The sequence below is a fragment of the Pinus tabuliformis genome, chromosome 2_1, assembly GCF_031772625.1.
Source record: "Pinus tabuliformis cultivar Carrire ecotype Pingquan chromosome 2_1, CPIR1, whole genome shotgun sequence".
NCBI lineage: Eukaryota > Viridiplantae > Streptophyta > Pinopsida > Pinales > Pinaceae > Pinus > Pinus tabuliformis.
Genome location: NC_142299.1, coordinates 981,161,125 through 981,184,637, shown reverse-complemented (window position 1 = coordinate 981,184,637; position 23,513 = coordinate 981,161,125). Strand labels below are relative to the sequence as shown.

General features: G+C 39.0%; 1 protein-coding gene and 1 pseudogene across 1 annotated transcript in view; one reads left to right on the top strand and one right to left on the bottom strand.

Annotated features, from left to right (window-relative positions):
* Positions 1-11,486, bottom strand: part of LOC149203917 (histone deacetylase 15-like) — a 283,535-nt gene extending 272,049 nt beyond the window's left edge. Inside the window, exon 1 of the mRNA XM_089402027.1 lies at positions 11,111-11,486. The gene's annotated coding sequence lies outside the window, so the exon portion shown is untranslated. The remainder of the gene's footprint in view (positions 1-11,110) is intronic.
* Positions 11,487-21,852: 10,366 nt separating this feature from the next.
* On the top strand, positions 21,853-22,272 carry LOC149203916 (26S proteasome non-ATPase regulatory subunit 13 homolog B pseudogene; annotated as a pseudogene).
* The last annotated feature ends 1,241 nt before the right edge of the window (positions 22,273-23,513 follow it).

Genomic DNA, 23,513 nt, shown 5'->3' with positions numbered 1-23,513 from the left:
TCTAAGAAGAGGAATTTTCCGGGTTTTCCCCTTGGAGGGGTTTTGCCCTGGTTGAGAGCCTAATTTTTGTGTCCTTTGTTGTTGTTTCGTTCTTGATATTTGTTTGATGAAAAGATCTAACTAAAGAACATAAAGAAGATTAACTAAGATTCACAAGCAAGTATCAAGGTTAAGGAAAATAAGAATCAATAAGTTGCCACTTTGCATTTCCAGCATAGATCAGATAGTTTTGGCAGTTGAATTGTTACACTTTCATTTTTATTTGTCTTATACGAGCACAACAAATGATGTCCCTCTATACTTTCTTATGGTTACCCTAGTGCTTAGCATATTCAAATAGATCTAATGAAGTTAAACTATCCTCCTATGATGCTCGCAATAACAATTTAGGAACGGTGCCATGATTTGCAAACAATGCAAAAATTGTAGACACTGTTTGCATTTTTCTCAAGTGTGGCAAACAAAAGGCCAACCTAACATTTCTTATTACTTTCACACAACTTATGTTTAGGGTTTTTCTATGTTTTAGATCAAACAAAAATTTAGTTAAATGTCTATGTGTATGTGTGTATTCAAAACCAAAATCAATGACTAGACCGGTCCACCTATCAAACCAATTTTTTAGTTGGAAACAAAAAAACCAGACTGGTCAAATCTAAATATGAATGAACCGGTCTTTCAAAAAATACATGAAATAATTAATTTTCAATTAAAAAACTATTTTTAAGATTTAAAACCATGATTCCAAACCAAAAGACAAAATATGCAAAGTTTGTTCCTCTATATACCATGTATAAAGGTGAATATACCAAAATGGCACTGAATGCAATACATATCTGATATCAGCAACAAAATACATAATCAATGAGGCTCTAAATGGCCTCTATAATTCAAAAACAATGCTACAAGCTATGGGGCCACTGGCCTACTACAAGTCTACATATCAATGATCGACATGATCACTCCTCATTATGATCAAACTTATCACCACTACTAGAAATGGGATCATCAACACAAGCTACAAAAACATCATTTGATCGGAGTTTGAGGACTCCTCAAACTCCTCCGCAACCCAATGTTTTTAAAACCGGTCGGTCGGAACCGGTAACCGGTCAAACTGGCCAGTCAGCAAGGCCACCGGTCCAAACCGGCTGAAAAACCCGGTCAGCCACCCCATTTTGCCAATTTTGAGCCCTAATCAGTCTTAACCAACCAGTTTAGGACGGAACTGGCCGATTTTGGATAGAATTGGCCGGTTTGTGGTCAAACCGGCTGGTTCCATCCTAAACTGACAGGTTAACTGCCACGGCCGCAGAGGACCCACACAGCGATTTATCCAAGGTGGTTAGGGTGTTTTGGAGGGAAAGTAAGGGTCCTTTCCCTCCAAAAACACCCTCTCCAAGCCTTTAAGAGGCCCTTCTCCCTCTCATTTGTCTCACACATCTCATTTGGAGTATTTGTGAGTTTGATTGGGAGCTTGGAGAGTGTTGAGTTTTTGCTAGAGTAGTGGAACAACAGAGAGTTTAAGCTAAGTAATAGTCATCATGCCTCCAAAAGCCAAAGATATTGCATGGGCTCATTGTGATGTGATCGCTGGCAAAATGATCTGCAAATATTAACAAAAATCCATTGAAGGAGGAGGTATTAACAGGTTCAAGCAACACTTGGCTGGGATAGGAGGCCATGTAAAGCCATGTGGAGCACCAAATGAAGTAATAGGGCATATTAAGGCAGAATACCTTCAGAAGTTTGAGACTCAAGTCACTAAACCAATAGAGAAGTTTGTGACTGCAAAGTTTGGGAGTCGAGACTCAACCGAGTTTGATCATGATGACTCATGAGAAGTTTCAAGTGATAATGTTCATCACTATTATCATATATGTAGACTTGAGTCTTGTAGTAGGCCACTGGCCCCATAGTTTGTAGGCTTTTTTTTGCACTCTAGAGGCCATTTAGAGCCTCATTGCTTATGTATTTTGTCGATGATATGTATTGCACTCGGTGTCATTTTGATATATTCACCTTTACATGGTATATAAATGAGCAAACTTTGCATATTTTGTCTTTATTGGCTTGGAATCATGGTTTTAAATCTTAAAAATAGTTTTGTTTCATTAAAAAACATTATTTAATGTATTTTTCTAAAACCGGTTCGTTTAGACCTAACCAGTCCTGGTTCAACCGGTTTCGGTCAGTAACCCGGTTCATTAGGTGGATCGGTCCAGTCACCAGTTCCGATTTTTAAAACATTGCCGCAACCTCAGTAGTAGTAGTAGTAGTAGCAGCAGCAAAACTAGCCATCAAAACTATAAATCACTGATCAACATGATCACTCATGAAAGTCATTATTGATTTAGCACTACTAGAAATGGGATCATCAACAAGAGCTACATAAACATCATCTAGCTCAAGGTCTTCAAACTTGGATTGCTCTACCTTATAATATGGTCGAAATTGAAAAAGTTTAACATGCCTAACCAATGACTTTGTTTTGAGTGAAAGGTTCATCTCCTCAACCTTATAATATGGTAGAAAAAGCTTAGCATGCCTAACCAATTGTTTTCCTTTGAGTGAAGGGTACATTTCTGTTAAGGCCATGATAGAGGAGTTCAACAATCAATACCACCAACATCAACAAAGTTCAACAATCAATGCCAACAACAATGAGGTATTTTCTTGCTCTTAATCAAATGCCAAACTCATACCCTCACACATGATAGAATCAAATGGAAACATGGCAATCCCCCAAATCTTAAAATCTTAAAAACCATTAAGTCTGTTGGATTTTGAATGAGATCTAAAATTCTTGTTTCTCCATATGAAATCCAATGAAATCAAAACCACTCTCCAACATTCTGAGTCATTTCATGGTAATGTTAAAAATTTAAGTATAAGGATGAAAATAAAAGATAAGGAAATGTTACTTTTACTTTAAGAATTTAGCATTACCATTGATTGTCAGCATTGCTAGGGTTGAGATGTGTGAGGCAAATGAGAGGGGAGACATGCTTTTAAAGGCTTGGAGGGGTTGTTTTTGGAGGGAAACAACCCCTAGTTTCCCTCAAAAATGCATGCCCAAAACTGCCACGCATGGGGTTCACGGCCGTGTTGGTAATCAACCGGCTAATTTATGGAAAAATCAGCCAGTTCCATCATAAATCAGTTGGTTTATCACTGGTATGATGCAAACCCTAGGCATCCAAGGGGATGAACCGGGTTTGTTTGCTGGAGGCTAATGAATAAGCCACTTTGACAGATTACTGGTTCTACCGAGCTAATTTTGAATATTATGATATACATACATACATATATGCATGCATACATATTACATATATATCTATGTATGTATATATGTACACACACACACACACACATATATATATTGGTTGTAGTGAAATGATCTTGATTATACTCCTAATGTCCCGCTACTGCATCCTCGTGCTTTCGTCTTCGGAGAGTTTTTGTAATGTCCCCATTTTTATTCTTCTTCATAGTACAGCCAGGGTGGATTTCTAGGGCAGGGGATGGACAGGTCAATGGAGCAAGTTTATGTCATCAGGGGTCCCGATGGAGTTTTAGGGAGTTGTTATGGGATCTAATGGCATTCACTCGGCATATTTCATCATTCGCATAGTTTGCCTTTCGTTCTGTCGCATTCCCACAACTTTCAAAAATGAGCATTATTATGGGGCCTAACTTAATTAATTATGCTCGAGGTGGCATTCCGAAGAGATTAATTGATGGAACAGCTCAGTGTAATAGCTCGTTCGAACTGGGACGAGAAGATCTACAAGATGGGATGTTGAGAAGTGACTTCCAGTGGCCAAAGAGAGTATGGTGGGAGATTTACCATTTTCCTTAATTAGTCATTTAATTAAGGAAAAATAATTAATTAGGGGAATGGGCCAAAAGTGACTTAAGTAAAAAAAATTAAATAAAAGGGTCACTTAAGATAAAGTCAAAGGAGGAGCTTCTAGAATAATAATAAAATAAGATGCTTCTAGAGGCTTGGAGATCTATCCATTAGATCTATAAAAGAGGAGGCAAAGGTCATTTGGAAACATCTTGGATTTGACATTGTTTCTTGTATGAGAGGTTGAGAAACTGGTTCTCTACTCCACTGGTAGCCCCAAGACGGAAACCCTCGGGTGACTTAGTGAGATTGGGCGATCACCCATCTTCCCTTGGTGGATTCATTCAGAATCCACAGGTGTAGTGATTGATTTCCTGTTTCAATTTGCAGGCCTGAATTAGCATTATTATCTTGGAGGGCCATTCCCAACTATTGTATTGGCATCTATTTCTATATAATAAAGATGGATTTTGTTGTTGCATTTCTCATTGTTCTTCATGTTATGATCCTTTAATGAGATTTTCATGCAATTTGTGGGTTTATTGTTTCTGGCAAATTTCTGGTATTTGGGTTTTTACATGGAAATCTTCTGTTAAGTGCATGATAATTTTGTGTGAAGGGTTTGTTCCAAATTTTCTTCATTTGGGACATTACAATGGTATCAGAGCCTTGGTCCTGGCTCAGCTTGAGGGTTTCTGGTAATCTTATTGGACCAGTTTTATTAGTCATTGCAAAAGACAAATTACCCTAAAGTCAAGTTCGTTTTTTTGAAGATAATAGAGAAACCATTGATCAGAAGACTGAATTTCTGAGTAAAAGTGATTATTGAGGAATCTTATAGCTGTTTTTCATGTGTCGAAGACTAAGATAACGAAGCTATTGTCCCGTCAAGGCCGAATTGCATTGATTAATCCAAAGGCGGAGTTGGAGGGTTATTCTCTCAGTTTGGAGATTGATTTGTTTTACTGTGACACATTCTTGTACTCTTTACACCAAGCAAAATTTTGTCGTTGATATAAAAGAAAAAGTCGTCCAATAATTTATCTCCAGTCAGGGCAACCATCCGTAATTTTATTGCAGAAGTCATGTTATTCTTTCCCAGAGCCGAGAGATACCTTTGGCATGGGCAATTAGTAATGTGGTTCGATTCAGTGCGTATGAAGCCGTGCACAATTTTTGCTGCATCATTCAAAGCCAAACTCATTCATTTGCAGGGAGGCGAGGCACATTTGATTGGTAAACCAAGCGACACTAGAACGTAATTGTTGCCAAAGTCCAAAGAGCTATGCGATATGGAAATATATCTAAATGTGTTTTCCCTGTAATGTTGTGCACTGAAGTAAGGCAGATTTTTAATCTTGTGCATGAGTTGTTATGAGAAAACCGTGTCGATGGGCGAAATTCATAATTGTTGCGACCGTATCAATCATTTTTGTTGTCACGAACTAAAGACCGATAACAATCTATGAATTGATTGTTTTGTAATGGGATCCACATTAATTGCTAGCAACCCGAGACAAATTTTTGGGGAACCAAATTTGTGTTGCTGTCGACGTAAGCCATCAAAGTACCGCATTAGTGAAGGCCGCCATTGCCGTCACAGTCGCCGCTACTTGAGCCAACCGAGAAATCAATCAACTAGGAACCAAGTTTTCTCCACGTTGACCAAAATCCAAACACTGGTTGACTATAGTCGCATTATGGTCAAATCTATGTAAGAGTTGGACGAAGGTTGCATCAGTCTCATGCCGTATTCGAACTATCGGGCTTGCGTCGTTGAGAGTCTAGTCAACAGATCGTGTGTTGGAGGTGATGCGTGGTGCTAAACATCGCAATTGCCATCAACGGGTTAGCGATGCTAGATCAAACGTCCAAAATTAGTTTCTCTTTTCCGAGAGGCCAAGTTCTTAAGTTCATAGCTAGGTCGAGTTCTATCAGTGGAGCAAACACGATTTCTAGCACGATTCCTCTTCTATTGAGTGTGACTACAATGGGGTCGTGGGATGATATGAAGCAAATCCATTGGGCCGCACACTACACAGGAACAACCACGCAAGTTGACCTTAAGCTACTGGTGCACATGCAATAAGAGACCGTGAATCAGACTTAAAGGGGACATGGCTTGCTTCAAAACGGACTACGCAATTAGTTCATACTGCTAGCAATAAAATCGAGTGTGTGCATATTAGTCGAGTGGTGTTATTCGAGGCGTTGTTTCTAAAGATGATACAGTCCATTACAGTCACCGTTTGGCTAGAGACCAATGCCTCATACCTGTTATCTGAACTTTGTATGCTGATGTATTCCGGGCTTATGTGACTATTGTTATCTTGACAAGCCTCTGTTTTTAGTCATCGGGAGCGTAACCAGGTTCTTTACTTTATGCATCACTTTCTTATCAGCTTGCAAATCTGAAATATATTCTCCATGTGTCCATAGTAATTGATGTAATCTTGGGTACAAGAGACAATAGTGTATTGCTGAGATTTTTACTAAATTGAATATTCGAGCATTTGTTGGGTCATGGTCTAATTCTACACTTTGAGTACGTACAAGAAACATTACCTGTCTTGAGTTCTGGCTGCTATGGGCCGAGTTTACTTGCTTGTGTAAACCGCAAACTTCTTTATACATAGTTGGTTGAGTATACTGAATCAGAATAATTGTTCGATTGTATTTGTGTATGCACATTGTTGCTAGTGTCATATATACTGCTAGGGTGTTGTTGAGCAGAAATATTATGACACAGTGGAGTTGTAGAGAGGTTATCACAAACATTTGAATGTTTTCAGTCAACCAATTATTGTGTGTTATTAGTCAAAGCTTATGAATTGAGTCAGCTAGTCACTATTGTACACTCCTTGTCGTACTTGTCATTATTAAACAGAACATGGATCAAACCTTTATAAACCCCCTTAGTAAACTAGCAGCAGAAATCAGCAGACCCTTCTCAAATGGACTCTATGCTAGCCTTTAAAAAGAACAACCAAGATGTGCAGGAGGGGAAGGAAATAGGACACAAGATTTTTGCACTTGGAACAGAGTTGAGGCACATGAGGGTCACATGGAAAGTTCTCTTCAAACTTGATGAACTAGATGCCCTCCTTTCCAAAGTGAGCCAGTTAGAGGGGAAGAAACTAATTTGGGTTCTAAAACCAACGATGCTTGCTCTCATACAACACAAGTTCTTGGAGGAACCTTGTGAAGGGGTTAGACTTCCACTTGCCTCTTGTCTTAGTAGCATCATGATGTTGACCGCCCCTATAGCTCCTTACAATGATGACGTTATGAGGAGAGTCTTCAAGCTAATAGTAGAAACTTTTCAGGACTTGGACAACAGTGCAGGCTCTACCTTTGGGAAGAAGCTTGATATTTTAGGAGGCATGGCCATGATTAGGACTTACGAAGTCATGTTTGATCTTGAGCGTGATGATCTTATCTTGCAGATGTTCCAATGCTTCTTCAGCATTAGGAAACATCATTCTGACACAGTCATATCACATATGCAGTCCATCTTGTCATCATGTATGAGAGGTCGTGATGCCATTTTTTGAGAGCTGCAGTCTCGATTGTTGTTTGTTTGGAGGAGACAGCAATTGGTCTCACCTGTTGCTTATGAGCTAGCCGAAAGGTTGGTTGAGCAGAACATTGGGTTGTTCAAGAGACAATTGACTAAGGAGGAGCTATTCAGGTTTGGGGTATCATGCAGTAGGAATGAGTTGAGGAGAAAGGGAATTTGCTTCATCTGCAAGGGACCTTGGGGACCTGACCACTCATGCTTGAGTGACGCTGAGGAGATTCCTTCTGACCATCAAGGTGAGGATTCTTCTTTGGATGAGTCCATGGGTTCGTACGAGGATGCTTCCGAGGGGCATGAGTCATGTAAAGTTGTTGACAGCAAGCCAGATTTTTACGATGAGCAGTGAGTGGACCCTATGGGAGACATTCAAGCTAGTGTGTCACCAGTGATGAGTCAGCCTAAGCAGCGTATGATGGAGCATGAGACAGCTGAGGAGGAGGATGTGCATAGTATTCGTGATGAGCCTTTTGGGGAGAGCTAGTTGGAGGTTCATAGAGCCTGTGATGGAGGAGGATGGGTAGCCATTGATGAGGAGCAGACAAATGTGCAGACAGCTGGCAGGGTGACAGTGTTCACTGACACTTGTCCTCAAGAGATGTTGGAGTATGACAGGACAGTTTGGCGGGAAATTGGTGGACTGGAGGAGCATGGAGTTTCCTATCGGGCCACAGAGATGGCAGTGCATCCATCTTTGGGTATACCCATTGATGAGGTGCAAACCAATGTAGTGGCAGTCAGCTGAGCTACAGCATTTTCAGGCAGCATCCCTCTCCAAGAGTACATAGATAGGGCTTGTGGCACATCTAGCCTGCTCTTGCCTATTATAGTGAGGGGCATGTTTCCTTAGACAGATCTGGTTGATTGACCAGATAGAGCATCATTTGTTGAGCACGGACCCGTATCAACCCAGTAGACTTGTTCCTTACACAGATGTCTATGCATTAGATTAGCGAGAGATCATGAGCTAGTATCCTATTGATGGAGTATCATTTTTAGTCAGAAGCATTGTATTGCAAGAGCCCTTAGAGGTGAGGGATATTACATGCTTCACTTGACAGTAGGATGTAGGTTGGCCACTCATTAGTATTTCGGCACAGCATCAGCATGATGAGATTGACCTTGGTTTATGCCAAAGAGTTGGATTGGAGAGAGGTGATTTCCTGTTTCAGTTTGGAGGCCGGCATTAGCATTAATATCTTGGAGGGACATTCCCAGCTATTGTATTGGCATCTATTTCTATATAATAAAGCTGGATTTTGTTGCTGCATTTCTCATTGTTCTTCATGTTGTGATCCTTTAATGAGATTTTCGTGCAATTTGTGGGTTTATTGTTTCTGTCAAATTTTTGGTATTTGGGTTTTTACATGGCAATCTTCTGTTAAGTGCATGATAATTTTGTGTGAAGGGTTTGTTCCAAATTTTCTTCATTTGGGACATTACAATTTTTATATTCTTCCTTCAAAAAATATTTGAAATAAACATTCTTGATTTGTGATTTTGTTCTTTCATTTTGTAGCAAACTAATTTTTGGATTCTTTAACAATGCTTCACTAGAGAGAAACAGCCAAAAGCCAACAGTATCATTGCCAAGACCCATAAAATTTGACCAAAGGTCAAGTGGGAGTGTAATATCAATGTAATAAACAATAGTTCATTTCATTTACAAGGGAACAACCAACATAAAAAAGATAACATAATGAATCCATATGGATACATCACTATACAATTGATAATGAAAATATAGGAATGATTGAATGATTTTCAATAGTATGTGACATTAGATAGAAATATACATTGAATGGTAGCGTACATGAATAGGCATTGCCCATATTGGATGCCAAATGGTTCAACTAGATCATTCCCATCGACTTCCCATTGCAAGCATGAGGAAAACCTCCAACATGTAGCTCATCAGTTCAATGATCACCGTCCACTTTGGGAGGGTCGAGAATTAAGGTTTCACCAGTGTAGAACAATCTACATGATGACGCAAGATACAGCAATCATCATGCAGAAACAGATGAATTGTTCTAGAGCCTATCCTCCTTGGCTCCCACGCTTCCTGATGATACCAATTAAGCCCCCCTCTTTTGGTAGTCATGAATAAAGCAACTACAGCTAGGTTCAGTTTTGTTCCCCTATTGCTTCAGTTTTCCCTCATTCTACTCTATAGTAATTGCACCAAGACACCTCAAACCAGCAATTGAGCCAAAGTCGTTGTCCAATGCACCAGCCATTCTATAAATAAAAAGTTGAAGAAGGAACGTATTTCCTAGGATGATGACTCTGTCAATTAGATTGTTCTGGACTTCGTGCTAGATCTAGGCTCTAGCAGCTCCAAAGACACTACGTATTACCGCACAGTGGAACTTTATTGGCATATGAACACATTCATTGCCAATGCTTTTCTTGACCATGAATGTGACAAGGTTGAACTCCAAAAGCAACTTAACAAATTTGGAAAAACAAAATCACTTTCAAATCATTCTCAACTCCTGGTTGGAGGAGGAATAGGGGAATAATGATTTTAGATGTCCCCAGCTGCTCCCAAAACAATCCCACTGAACTCTCAGAAATTTGTGATGACCCAACAGACCCTACTCCTCCCCATGCTGCTTGTTTAACCTTTCGTTCTAGAATGGTCTGGTTTCCCACAGGGCAGACCCTTTTAGTTCTTTATGTTTTGGACAAACTCTGTGCTGAGAGAATCTTCATTAGAATTTTGTTCTATTTTGATAAGGGAGGCAGTTCTCTTTGAATAGGCCTACCTGGTAAACTTCATGCTCACAACCATATATGGTTTATATGGTTTATATCATAGCAATGAAATTGAACAGCTTACTTACCAAAAAAAACATAAATGAGTAAACATGTTTTTTCGAGATGTGCCCTTTCAATGTTAAGATTATTATAATTACATGTACTTTACTTTGTTGCGATAAGCACATCTCTACACATGTCAATGGGTACATTCGGTACAAGCAAGGTTTGAAATTTGATGTGCTACCTTGTACACCTCAAAAAATAAAAAAGTAAAATTGCCTGAGAGTTTAAAAATTAGCAATGCACATCGTTTGCCATTCTGTAAGTAGCAGTTACGTAGAGTAATTTTTAATATATGCGTATACATTTTTGATATATAAATATATGTAGCACAAGAAAATGTGGTGCAACGGGAAAGCAAGAGGAGTTTTCCCTTGCTCATCCAGGTTCAATTCAATGAGGTTTGTTCCATTGGGAAATCGGGGGATTTTGAGTCCATTCAGGAACACATGTGAAGTGCACAGTAAGCCCCTCAATTTATGAGGTTGGCAAGGTTACCGCAACGACTGAACAAAATGTTCCAAGCATAAAAGGCCCCACAATTTATGAGGTTGGCAAGGTTACCCTCAATGGGTGAACAAAATGTTCCAAACATGAAGGGCCCCAGTGAGTCACCTCAATGGGTTTGAACCACCAAGTTCCAAAAGCGTAAATCGCTAAAAATTTATGAAACCCTTCAAAAATTTGCAAAAGGAAAATAACCGTTTCAATTTCCCCAATTGTTCAAAACCCTAATCAATCTCAATCGAATAATGCTCGGAAATAGTGGTTGAACCCTGGGATGAGAACGCTCTTTTAAAAAGTGAACAGAAACAACCGAAAAAATTCCCGGGGAAAAAAGGTACGGCTGGTACCTTAAGTTGATGGATTTCACCCCAGGGTTTTAAATTTTGCAATTAGCCCGACCAACTGAAAGAAGAATGGGTTCCCGGGGCGATGTGGCGAACAAGAGATCTGCAGATCGACGCCTGCCAAACGTCAACACCAACACCGATCGACCCAATCCGTTCTGATCCCTTCGATCACAGAAATTGAATACCTGACGACTAGAAGGAGCCCAGATGGATTACTAAATTAGAAAGACGGTTTAAGGCAGGGAAAGAAAGAAGAAGCTAGAATCTCTTTGCCCTTAAATGAACCAGCGACATGATGATTATTAAAGCATGTGCATTGATCGAACTCATGCTCTAATCATTAGTTCATTTCGCAGTGTGTTTTTAGTCATGATATCTCCTTCACCATTATTGTTTGGATTGGGCGGACGTGAGTAAATAAAGGTAATAAATTGTTTTAGTTGGGTGAAAATAAAAAATAAAAATAAAAAAGTTACAACCCTCTCTGGTTTTTTAATTGATGCATAAGGATTTCAAGGGTAATTCATTTTTATAAGTTTTATTATTTTTTATTAGTTGGGATAGTTAAGCATTTAGATGTGAATTGGAATTTTGTGCGTAGATTTTGAATATTTAATTAGTATAGTTATATAAATTAAATTGTTTTTTGAATATTTAATTAGTATAGTTATATTAATTAAATTGAATATTTAATTAGTATAGTTATATAAATTAAATTGTTTTTTAAATATTTAATTAGTATAGTTCTATAAATTAAATTGTTGAGAAATGTTTATAGATATTAGTTTATAATAAGTATTAAAATATTTATTTTATAATATATCTTTATATGTAAAAATTGAAAAAAGGATAAAAACTAATTAAATCAAATTTTATTTTAAATTATTATTATTATTATTTATTAAAATTAATATAAGTTAAACATGTATACATTTTAAAAAACATGGAACAATATTATTAATTATGGAGATTTACTTTACTTTATTATGGAGATTCTTAATTTGTAAATAGGTTTATTAAAATACCATGGCTTATCAATACCACATGCCCAAAAAAACATAACTCACTTCAAATGACGTTTGTTCATATGAAAGTTTTGTTAATTGATCAATTCATATGACATTTTTTAAATTGATCAATTCATATGACATTTTTTTAATTGATCAATTTAATTAAAAGGGATAAAAGGGTGTCAAGTCCCACTAGCATAAACGGTTGAGGATGGGCTTCCTTAGCAAGGCAATTCAAGATCAAACCTCATGGAGGTTGTTGTACATGTGCTAGGGGGAGTAGACATTCTAAAATACAATCAACTTAGGGTTGGTGTGGTGTGGCCCACGTGAGTGTGATCCCTATATGACTTTGACGACTTAGATGCCCCTGGGTCACTGTTTCTCAAGCCACAAGTCAAAGCCTAGAGGAACACAATTTCTTAAGCCACAAGTCAAAGCCTAGAGGAACACGGTTTCTCAAGCCACAAGTCAAAGCCTAGAGGAACACAGACAACTTGACAATTAACAAAAAAAAAAGGGAAAATTGGCATAACTACTTTGGAGATAAATCTCAATCTTTGATTTGTGTATACTATTATAAATATTCTAGAATACTCTATCCAAGTTAAATTCATATCATCCACCTAATAATTATTGATAATTAAATTAAAATTATGAAAACTCTATTCCAAAATAAATAAACCTATAGAGTAACTATTAATTATAAGTTATGATAAGTGAAGTGTATGTTTTTGAATTGATTATTTAATTATTTTTTAAGATATGCTTTCTTTATTTATTTAGGTGAATTTTGGATGTTGGTAAATGTTAATAGACATCATTGCATAATAAACATCAAAACCCTTATTTGCATTTTCCACCTAACACATAACTACTACTAATAAACCTCTAGGTCAAACATATTATTTTGCTTCTTTTTGCTTAAACAAATGGCTAATTCTCATCATGGATCCAAGTTATTTAATTAATGTTGCCTTTATATCTCATGTTAAGAGTGTTCAACCAAATTAACCTACAAATGAGGAGTTGGTCCCTTTGGAAGGGCTAAATCAATTTATATTACCCACCTCAAATGGAGGGTTTGGAAGGTCGCAAACAGTGGCATTTGAACCTTGCATCTCTCAATTTTCACAATTTCAATCACCAATTGAGCTACCCCTCTAGAACATGATACATTTGACAATTCTAAAATTTAAAAAATCATAAAAACTAACTAAATTATAACTTTAATTTAAATTATTATTATTATTAATTATAAAAGAATTGATATATAAATTAAACATTTATGCATTTAAAGAACAATATTATTAACCATGGAGATTTATCCCCACTTTACCATATAGATTCTTAAATAGGCTTTGTTAAATTACCATGGACCAATACCATGGTTTATCAATACCACATGCCCAGAAAACCATAACTCACTTCAAATGGCACTTGTTAACATGACTTCTTTTTTAATTAATCAATTTAATTAAAAGGAAAAAAAAAGAGATAACTACTTTGGAGATAAATCTCCACCTTTGATCTGTGTACGTTATTATGAATGTTCTTGAATATTAGAATATTTAGTGGAGATTAAATTCCTACCATCCACCCAATAATTATTGAACACTAAATTAAAATTTTGAAAGTTGCATTCCAAAATAAATGCCCTTATCCACTTAACTATTAATTATATGTTATAATAAATGAAGTTTATGTTTTTGAATTGATTATTTAATTATTTTTGAAAATATGTTTTCTTTATTTATTTTTTTGGTAGAGGATTGTGGATGTTTGTCCATTTACATTTCCTATCTTTTCTTTGGAATTTCTTTCTATTTATTGATTTGTTTGAGGTTGGTGGAGTTTTTGGTCAAACAAATTATTTTGCTTCTTTTTATGTACACAAATGGTTAATTACCATGCTAGAGAAGTTATTTGATTAATGTTTCCTTTGAACTCGGGTTAATGGTGTTCCTTTGGCCACCCCAAGTGGAGGGTTTGGACTTGTTAGCTTATCAAATTACATGATCAAAATTATATGGCTAACTAGTAAAAATCTATCAATTTTGCAATTCATGGGTTTGTCTTTTTTATGCTTGTCTTTGTTCTTCTTTAACCCCTTTTATATCATTGATCCTCATTTTTTTTCTTTCTAATTCACATGTAGAAATTTTGAATAATAAACACTTATTCACAGAGATTATCCCGATTATACACTATTGCGGAATACATGCATAATACATAACCTCCTCTACGTTGATCATCAATTTAGTAGCATTAAAATCAATGAAACATCAATCGCATGCACACATTAACACAGTATGTAACCCAGGGAAAGCTTACAACTGAAAACCCCACACTATCTGTATATTAATGATTGAGAACATGTAACAATACATAGTACAATACTCCTCACAAGTACTCAGTACTATCTCCACCTGTTACACACAAACTAGCTCAGATCCGAACAAGTCATAGGTTCAAATCACCACCGCTGCTTTGCCTGCCTCCACTGCGCAATCCTGCAAGAGAAATCACATGAGCACAGGCTACAATTGCCTTGATATTGGCCCACACTGCGCAGCCCTCATTGGCATAACTCAATCCCATGCATGTGCAAAATCTCATGCACAACTGATAGTCACAACTCACCCTTTCACTTACCTCTAACACTTGTCTCTGTTGAACTGTCCATGCACTGAGTTAACAGATGTATTCTTTAGTTTCTTTATGAGTTAATAATTAGTGAATTAATTAATATTTAATTCACACAACTCATCACTAGTGTATTCTTTAGTTAGACTAAAATACAACTAGTTCAACTAAGTCAAACTGAACACAACTCCATCAACTCCACATCCAACTCCACAGAACTCACATGCATGAGTTCTAACTGAAGTCCTCCATGCAATAGCTCAACTAACACATAAGAAACCATGTGATTCCTTTTGTCAACTGCATGTGCCACATCCGTAGCTCGAACTGAAGTGCTCCAAGAGAATAAGATAATGTTTAGAGTCCAAATATTACTAAGGGCTAATAATATTTGACTGTTTGTATTTTTAGCTTGGCAATCTAAAAATAGACTCTGATCACTCCGTTGTGAACCAAAAATAGAAGTCCATATATTTTTCCCAACATGACCAATCATCCATAAACAGCATCCTGCAACTCATAGACCATGATCCATATGTCTAAGAATAGACTTTGCGCCAAAAATAGCCTACGGGCCCACTTAGTGAAGGCGACTCCTTTCCACTAAGCTCCACCATCTTGTTGCATTTTCAACACTCCCTCTCAAGATATGGATTATCTGCAACCCCTATCTTGCCTCTGTGCTGTTCTGTATGCAACACATTTGCCCGGTCCACTTGCTCCAACAACACTTGGAACAAAAACACTCCCAACTGACCACTCTGTTGGGCTAGGAACATACTCTGATGTTGAAGCTCTACCTGCTGCTGACAAGTGCTCCCTCTCTGACATCTGCGCTACTGCAACATCTCCATGCATCTCGCACCATTGCACACCTCTCTGTGCCACCTAGCACTGTGCAAAACACTTGTGCCTCTCGCATTGCTGCAGCCTGCTAGCTATGTGCTGTCCTGGGATTCCCTACACTGCGTTGTCTCTGCTGCTCCATCCACATCTGTCTCTACCCAATCAGTCAGTTCCTGCTACTCCACATCGGGCCTCCCGTAGCAAGGTCTCATCCAAGAGGTTGGGTACCTCAAGGATCCTACCCCTCCTCCCTGGGACGATCAATCCACATCACCCCACCTCCTACCTGGAGGTATGGCTGCATGTGATCCCTCTGCCCACCTGGCTTGAAGTTTCCCCCTATTGGAGGTCTTTACATGAGTAGATGTCTCTACTCGATCTCCTCTCAGCTTCCCTTGTTGTGGCTGCTCCACAACCTCCTGAAGCTGCTGCACCAATCGTGGCTCCTCCACAATTGTCTGAGACTTCTTCTGGCTCTGCATGTTGAGAGGTAATATACCCTCCCTCTCAACCACCAAGGCTCCATCAGTTGCCTCGTTGCTCAAGGCTTTGCATGCATCTTGAACCTCAAGAGCATACAGGTTCTTGACCCGTGAACCAATCTGCTTCACCTGTCTAGTGATGATGTGTCTAAGGAAAACCTTTCCCTTACTGAAGACTACATCATAGCCTCCATCTTCTAGTATCACAATCGACACCAAGTTTCTCTTCAGTCCTGGTACATACTTGACATCGGTCAAGGTAAGGTGAGCTCCATGCTCCCTCTGAAAAATAACCGTGCCTACACCTGAGACACTATACTTCTCATCATTACCCATCGCTATGAGTATCTGGAGATATTTCTCCTCCAAAGTACTAAACAAACTCTTGTCACTGGTCATGTGGACAGAAGCTCGACTGTCAAGAAACCAACCACTTCCCACCATGGATGAAACCATGCATGCGAAGAGTGTGAAATCCAACTCGAACTGTGAAGCAAGTGCCTCACCTTCAGATCCTTCCTCGGATCCCTTCTTGGATTTCTTCTTTGGGCAATTAGTAGCATAATGGCCCAATTCATGACAACAAAAGCATCTCACCTTTGACTTGTCAACCTTCTTCCCATCATTGGAAGAACTGGATTCGGAAAGAGAAACCTTCTCCTTCCCCTTCTTTGCCTTACTCGCTAAGGCACAGTTCTCCTCATCATGCATGCATGAAGAACTGTCTCTGGTGCTTCATCTGATCTCCTCTTGCACAAGATCTAACCAAAGTCTCTCCCATCTTGGCAATTTCTCCCGACCATTGACAAAGTCCTGATAGGAATGCCAACTCTTCGGAAGACCAAGGAGAGCCAAGCTCACCAAGTCCTCATCATCGACAGTCACCCCCACACTTCCCAGCTCATCCCTGCACTGGGTGAACTTCGTGAGATACTGGGGCATACTGTCTCCATTCTCACACTTGATGTTTCTGAGTTTATCCTTGAGCGCCAACTTCCTCTGGTCACTCTTACTTTGGAATAGATCTGTCAACGCTTTCCACATCAAGTATGGAGAAGCCTTTCCATGCAGGCTGGACACATTGTGATCCTTCACGCCCTCCAACGGAATCCTTCGACACTTTGCTGTCTTCTTTTGCCAAACCACAGCTTCAGCCGCATCAGTAGGTTTTGGGACCTCAGCCTCTATGAACTCCTTCAACCCATTGTCATCTAACACCGCCTCCATCCTGTCTTTCGATGCAATATAATTCGAGTTGCCCTCAAGAGCATACTCCAATCGCAATCCGTTGAAAGACATTGCAACGTTGACACCAAGAAAACACTGCTGCAAATTCGAATTCCACCAGCTCAAAACTCTACCGCTTCTGATCTAAAATTCGTGAGAACAAAGTATTTCTCGTACAGAGATTGACTGTATGGGCTTTTACCGGATATCTCACCTTCCAAAGGAAGGATGAATCCAGAGGCTACCTGGCCCGATTACAGACTCTGCCTGAAGAAATAGAATGTAAACACTTCCTAAATAGTAGATCTGATGATCAACTGCTCCAATACCATGTAGAAATTTTGAATAATAAACACTTATTCACAGAGATTATCCCGATTATACACTATTGCAGAATACATGCATAATACATAACCTCCTCTACGTTGATCATCAATTTAGTAGCATTAAAATCAATGAAACATCAATCGCATGCACACATTAACACAGTATGTAACCCGGGGAAAGCTTACAACTGAAAACTCCACACTATCTATATATTAATGATTGAGAACATGTAACAATACATAGTACAATACTCCTCACAAGTACTCTGTACTATCTCCACCTGTTACGCACAAACTAGCTCAGATCCGAATAAGCCACAGGTTCAAATCTCCACCGTTGCTTTGCTTGCCTCCATTGCGCAATCCTGCAAGAGAAATCACATGAGCACAGGCTACAATTGCCTTGATATTGGCCCACACTGCGCAGTCCTCATTGGCATAACTCAATCCCATGCATGTGCAAAATCCCATGCACAACTGATAGTCACAACTCACCCCTTCACTTACCTCTAACACCTGTCTCTGTTGAACTGTCCATGCACTGAGTTAACAGATGTATTCTTTAGTTTCTTTATGAGTTAATAATTAGTGAATTAATTAATATTTAATTCACACAACTCATCACTAGTGTATTCTTTAGTTAGACTAAAATACAACTAGTTCAACTAAGTCAAACTGAACACAACTCCATCAACTCCACATCCAACTCCACATAACTCACATGCATGAGTTCTAACTGAAGTCCTCCATGCAATAGCTCAACTAACACATAAGAAACCACGTGATTCCTTTTGTCAACTGCATGTGCCACATCCGTATCTCGAACTGAAGTGCTCCAAGAGAATAAGATAATGTTTAGAGTCCAAATATTACTAAGGGCTAATAATATTTCACTGTTTCTATTTTTAGCCTCGCAGTCTAAAAATAGACTCTGATCACTCCGCTGTGAACCAAAAATAGAAGTCCATCTATTTTTCCCAACATGACCAATCATCCATAAACAACATCCTGCAACTCATAGACCATGATCCATATGTCTAAAAATAGACTTTGCGCCAAAAATAGCCTGCGGACCCACTTAGTGAAGGCAACTCCTTTCCACTAAGCTCCATCATCTTGTTGCATTTTCAACATCACATGCCCTAACCATTTCTTTGTCTTGTACCAAAGTCCTTCCTCTTGCACCAAGCCTTTTCCACCTCTCTCCATAATTATTCAATACATAATATTTGAGTGCAAAGCTTCATAAGTCAATTTCTTGAATTTGATTGTAAAGATCCATACCACTTTTATATCCATTATTATGCATGTCATTCACTTTGCATTCACCTTTTAAAAAAAACAAGAATTCTATCGATTAAATCGATATACCAAATCGACATAGTCTTGATTTTGCCCCCATTTACCACAAGGGAAATGAGACAAATGACAAAACCTTGAGTCCTAAGATAACCATACTTGAAAATTTTAAAAATAAAGCAAAAACCTTACGAGTATTTGGTCCAAATACCTCTATAGTTCAACCTATCAAATGAGATATATATAAAAACAAATGACCAGTAGTAATAAATAGGGAAATTGTGCTCAATCATGTCAATGGAAACTGTTAAACACACATGGACAGCAAGAGAGAATATGAAAGATAAAACATGCAGTACAATTTTATTAACAAATGGTTTACATTTATAGTACATGTAGTGACCGTTGGGTTTCACATCCCAAGGTCTCTTGGACTCCTTTTGTCCATTCGGCTTCCACACTAACCCATTTAGGATTAGGTGTCCAACATTCCCCCCCTTAATCTGAAGGGTTATGTATGAGTCCAAGAAGAGAGCTGTAATACAAAATGTGCAAATATGCATGGCAGCACTAGGCTGAATGTGCTCTCTGAAATGTTGGTATAAAGGGTAGTGGTTTAAGGATGACCACCAACACTGGAACGCTTAGTGCAGTTCCCGGAACTCTTCCAAAACTGGCAAGAAACTGAAGTTTTCTGCTAGAGGAAGTGATCCTATTGTTTTAAAGAGGGAAACCTTCAACCATGAAAGGGAGATCTCACCCCGCATAAAAGGTAAAACTTCAACTTGAAAAGGGAAGTCTCAACCTGTGATGGTTTAAGGATGACCAACAACTCTGGAATGCTTAATGCAATTCCTGGAACTCTTCCAAAGCTGGCAAGAAGCTGGTGTCTTCTGCTAGAGGAAGTGTTCTCAATTTTGTTCATGGAATTCTTCCAAAACTGGCCAGAAGCTGAAGTCTTCTGCTAGAGGAAGTGTCCCAGATTGCCAACTGAAGGCATGTTCACGGGCATCTTTGTCTCTGGCTACAACTCTGAAACTGGTGTGGCAGGTTGTGGCTCAAGCTCGCTTGATGTGGCTTTGAAGCTTGTAGATGACCATCATTTCCCCCCCTGTCAGATACAAGGTGAGAAGATGGAGAAAACTCAACTGCAAGACTGTTCAATACTCTGGAACAAGTTCTGACATGTGTTTGGAATATCTTCTTGGCTGTTGATGCCCATTGCCAAGAAGCGATCCATCCAAGATGAATCTTTGTTCTTGCAGGACGTTTGTTTCTGAAGCATCTGTGTGAAGAATGGCTGGTTTTATGACAGTGCTCACATGGATGAAGATCAAAACAGTGATCTTTCAGATGGCCAACTCGGTCATAGTGTTGGCATTTCACAATGTGTTTTTGTTGTTGTTGTTGCTGTGGAAGAAGGGCAGAGTCTGGAACAGCTGAAGCTGAACTGTCATGAGGAGCAGCTGAACTGTCATGAATGAATCCAGCACTTTGAAACTGAATGGGCTTGGCATAGTCTGGAATATGAAAGGACAAGTCCTTGTCATATCCAAGACCAGTTCTGTGCTTGTTGTGGACAAGTTGTTCCCAAGGTCTGATGATGGGCTTGGGAAGTGCAAGCTGAATTTCTGCATCTGCATGTACAATTGCTGCTTTATTTGAATGAACAGTAACATTATTGACTTGCTGTTGATGGGTTGCAGTCTCAATGTTCTGAACAAAAACAGGTTCAGAATGATGTCTATTTTGATGTAGCTCTTCTTGCTGTAGCTATGATTCAATCTGCAAAAAATCAATCTTTTCCTGTGCATTTTGTAGATAGACCTGAATATCTGTGAGAGAAACTTTGCTGACTTTTAATGTATCATGAGTAGTAGACGACATTAGAGTTTTGAGGAACTCTAATACTTCACTGATTCTAGCCATTTATTTTTTATTTTTTTTTAATGTCAGATTTACACCTTACAACTACTACTCAGTGCAGAAAAGTAATACCTACTCACAGTACACAGCAATATCCTTTATACATGTGCAGCAAATGATCAGAGTTCAACCAGCGAGCACCGATTACAATCCATTACATGAAAATAAGAGTTTACTCATGACCAGCATTATGTTCTGACAAAACAACCGATTACAATCAGCCCACCAAACTCTTTATGCAGCAGTCGAAGCAAGGAATTAATGCACTATAATAATTTTTAAATACAATGCCACACTGGGGCAATAACAACTACAAACTTGCTTGAATCCTTCAAATACTCCTTCAAAATATTCTCTGATCTTGTTACTTCTTCAAAGAGAACAATCTGCCCTCATAAATCACACAGAATTTATGGAGGGCTAACAACGCATATGCCAGAATGCAATATATAAAGAGTCAACGATACCTCCAGTATTCCAATAAGAATGATGAACAAAACAGTGACCCACTTGTAGGAGCTACGCGCCAATGAAAGGATTATTCCACATGTTCATTTATGTATGAATGCACAGAGATGAACCCACCAGAAATATCAGATGCTGCCTGGCTAATGGTATTTTACCACCGCCCAGCAAAGTGGCATCTTAGCTTCCACCGAGCTTTGTACAACCTCCATAATTGATCAGATATTGATGGGATCCTCCTCCTGTGCTGCGGAAATGAAAAAAACCCAACACCAACATTTCAACGCGGAACAAACTTTGGGCACGCATCCAACCAAAACGACCGCACCACACCACGCTTCTACACTCATCGCACCACTATTCCAAGATCAGTGTTTCACTTGCAGAGTAAGCCCATTCTCTTCAAAATCGTTCTCCAATGCATGGTTCAGGCATATATCAATCAACACGACCACACAACACCGCGACTTTCAAAACCATTCAACGCAGTCAAACGCACCACTGCACCACTGCATATGAAATTCAACGCACATCCAATTGTGAAGAGTCTTCTGGGTACGAGTGTAGAGTGGCTATATTATATTTTACAAGCTTTTAATGCTGGTGACTTAGCTCGGTATCAAGAACTATGTCATGTTCATAGGGATGCTCTCAATGCACAACAGGCGCTTGTAGAGAATGAGAAAAAGTTGCTGGAAAAGATTAATATCCTATGCTTGATGGAGATCATATTTAGTCGTCCTTCAGAAGATAGAACAGTCCCACTGAGTATCATTGCAGACCGAACCAAATTATCAATTGAAGATGTTGAGTATCTCCTCATGAAAAGCCTTTCTGTTCATTTAATTGAAGGGGTTATTGACCAAGTTGATGCGACTGTGCATGTATCTTGGGTACAGCCTAGAGTGCGGGAATACCCCAGATCAAATCCTTAAGGGATAAGCTTGACAATTGGCTGCAAAAAGTCCACACAACTCTGTTGGCTGTTGAAGCTGGAACCCCAGATTTAGTGGCATCATGATTGAAAAGTAAAGCGTAGACGAAGGCATCAACAGTTATGGACAGCGTTAATACCGCAGTTTAATGGGACAGCATTAAAATGAGCACCCATAATCAATGCAATATGCATTCATTAAACCAAACGTTGATAACGCATAACGCATTCAAACTGCCTTACCAAACGCATTCAAACTTGAACAACGCATACCCGGAGCTGGTGGTCCTCCAGATACTTTATGCCTCGAGATCAGGCGATGCAGTCTTTGCAAATGTCGAACGCGTGAATGCCGAGCTCTTCACTCTCACCTATGGAGCCATTGTGCGCCAGCTACTAACTGATTTTGAAGAGGTTGAAGAAGTTAATAAGCAGCTTGATCAAATGGGTTATATCATTGGCATTCGGCTTATAGATGAATTTCTAGCGAAATCAAATATTACGAGATGTGTTGATTTTAAAGAGACAGCAGAAGCTATTGCAAAGGTAGGCTTCAAAATGTTCCTGGGGGTGACAACAAGCGTAGCTAACTGGGATGCAGATGGAACTGAATGCAGTCTTATCCTTGAGGATAATCCTCTTGTAGACTTTGTTGAGTTACCCGAGACTTGTCAAGGCCTTTATTGTTGTAATGTATTATATGCCACAGCGTTCAAAGCGCACAGGCATATAAACCCATTCAATAACGCACAGGCATATGGAATGAACTCCTTTTGTCGGCAGCAGCGTTCAAAACGCACAGGCATATAAACCCATTCAATAACGCACAGGCATATGGAATTGAGACAGCAGTTTGTCAGGTAACGTTTATCTAACAAACCAGGACGTGTCGGAGTGCTCAAGTAACGTTCAACTAATACAGAATTTCATAATGGAAAAGCTGGACGTGCAGGAGTGCTCAGGTAACGTTCAATCAAATATAGGCTGAGGAGGCGGTATAGGTCGGGCGTTAACCAAATAGCTCAAGTCATAAAAATTTCGACATTTCACACTCAATCATGCCATTCTCGCAGCAATGCACGCAGTCTGATGCGCTCAGCTTCAATGTTTTAGGTTGTCAGGGGCGTTAGGTAGTCAGGAAAGTTACAGGTAATGAAGACCAGGCCAGTGCTATTCAAGGCAGCTCAGACCAGATGCTCAAGGAATACCAACATGTCATTTTTCTTTATTTATTTATTTTTT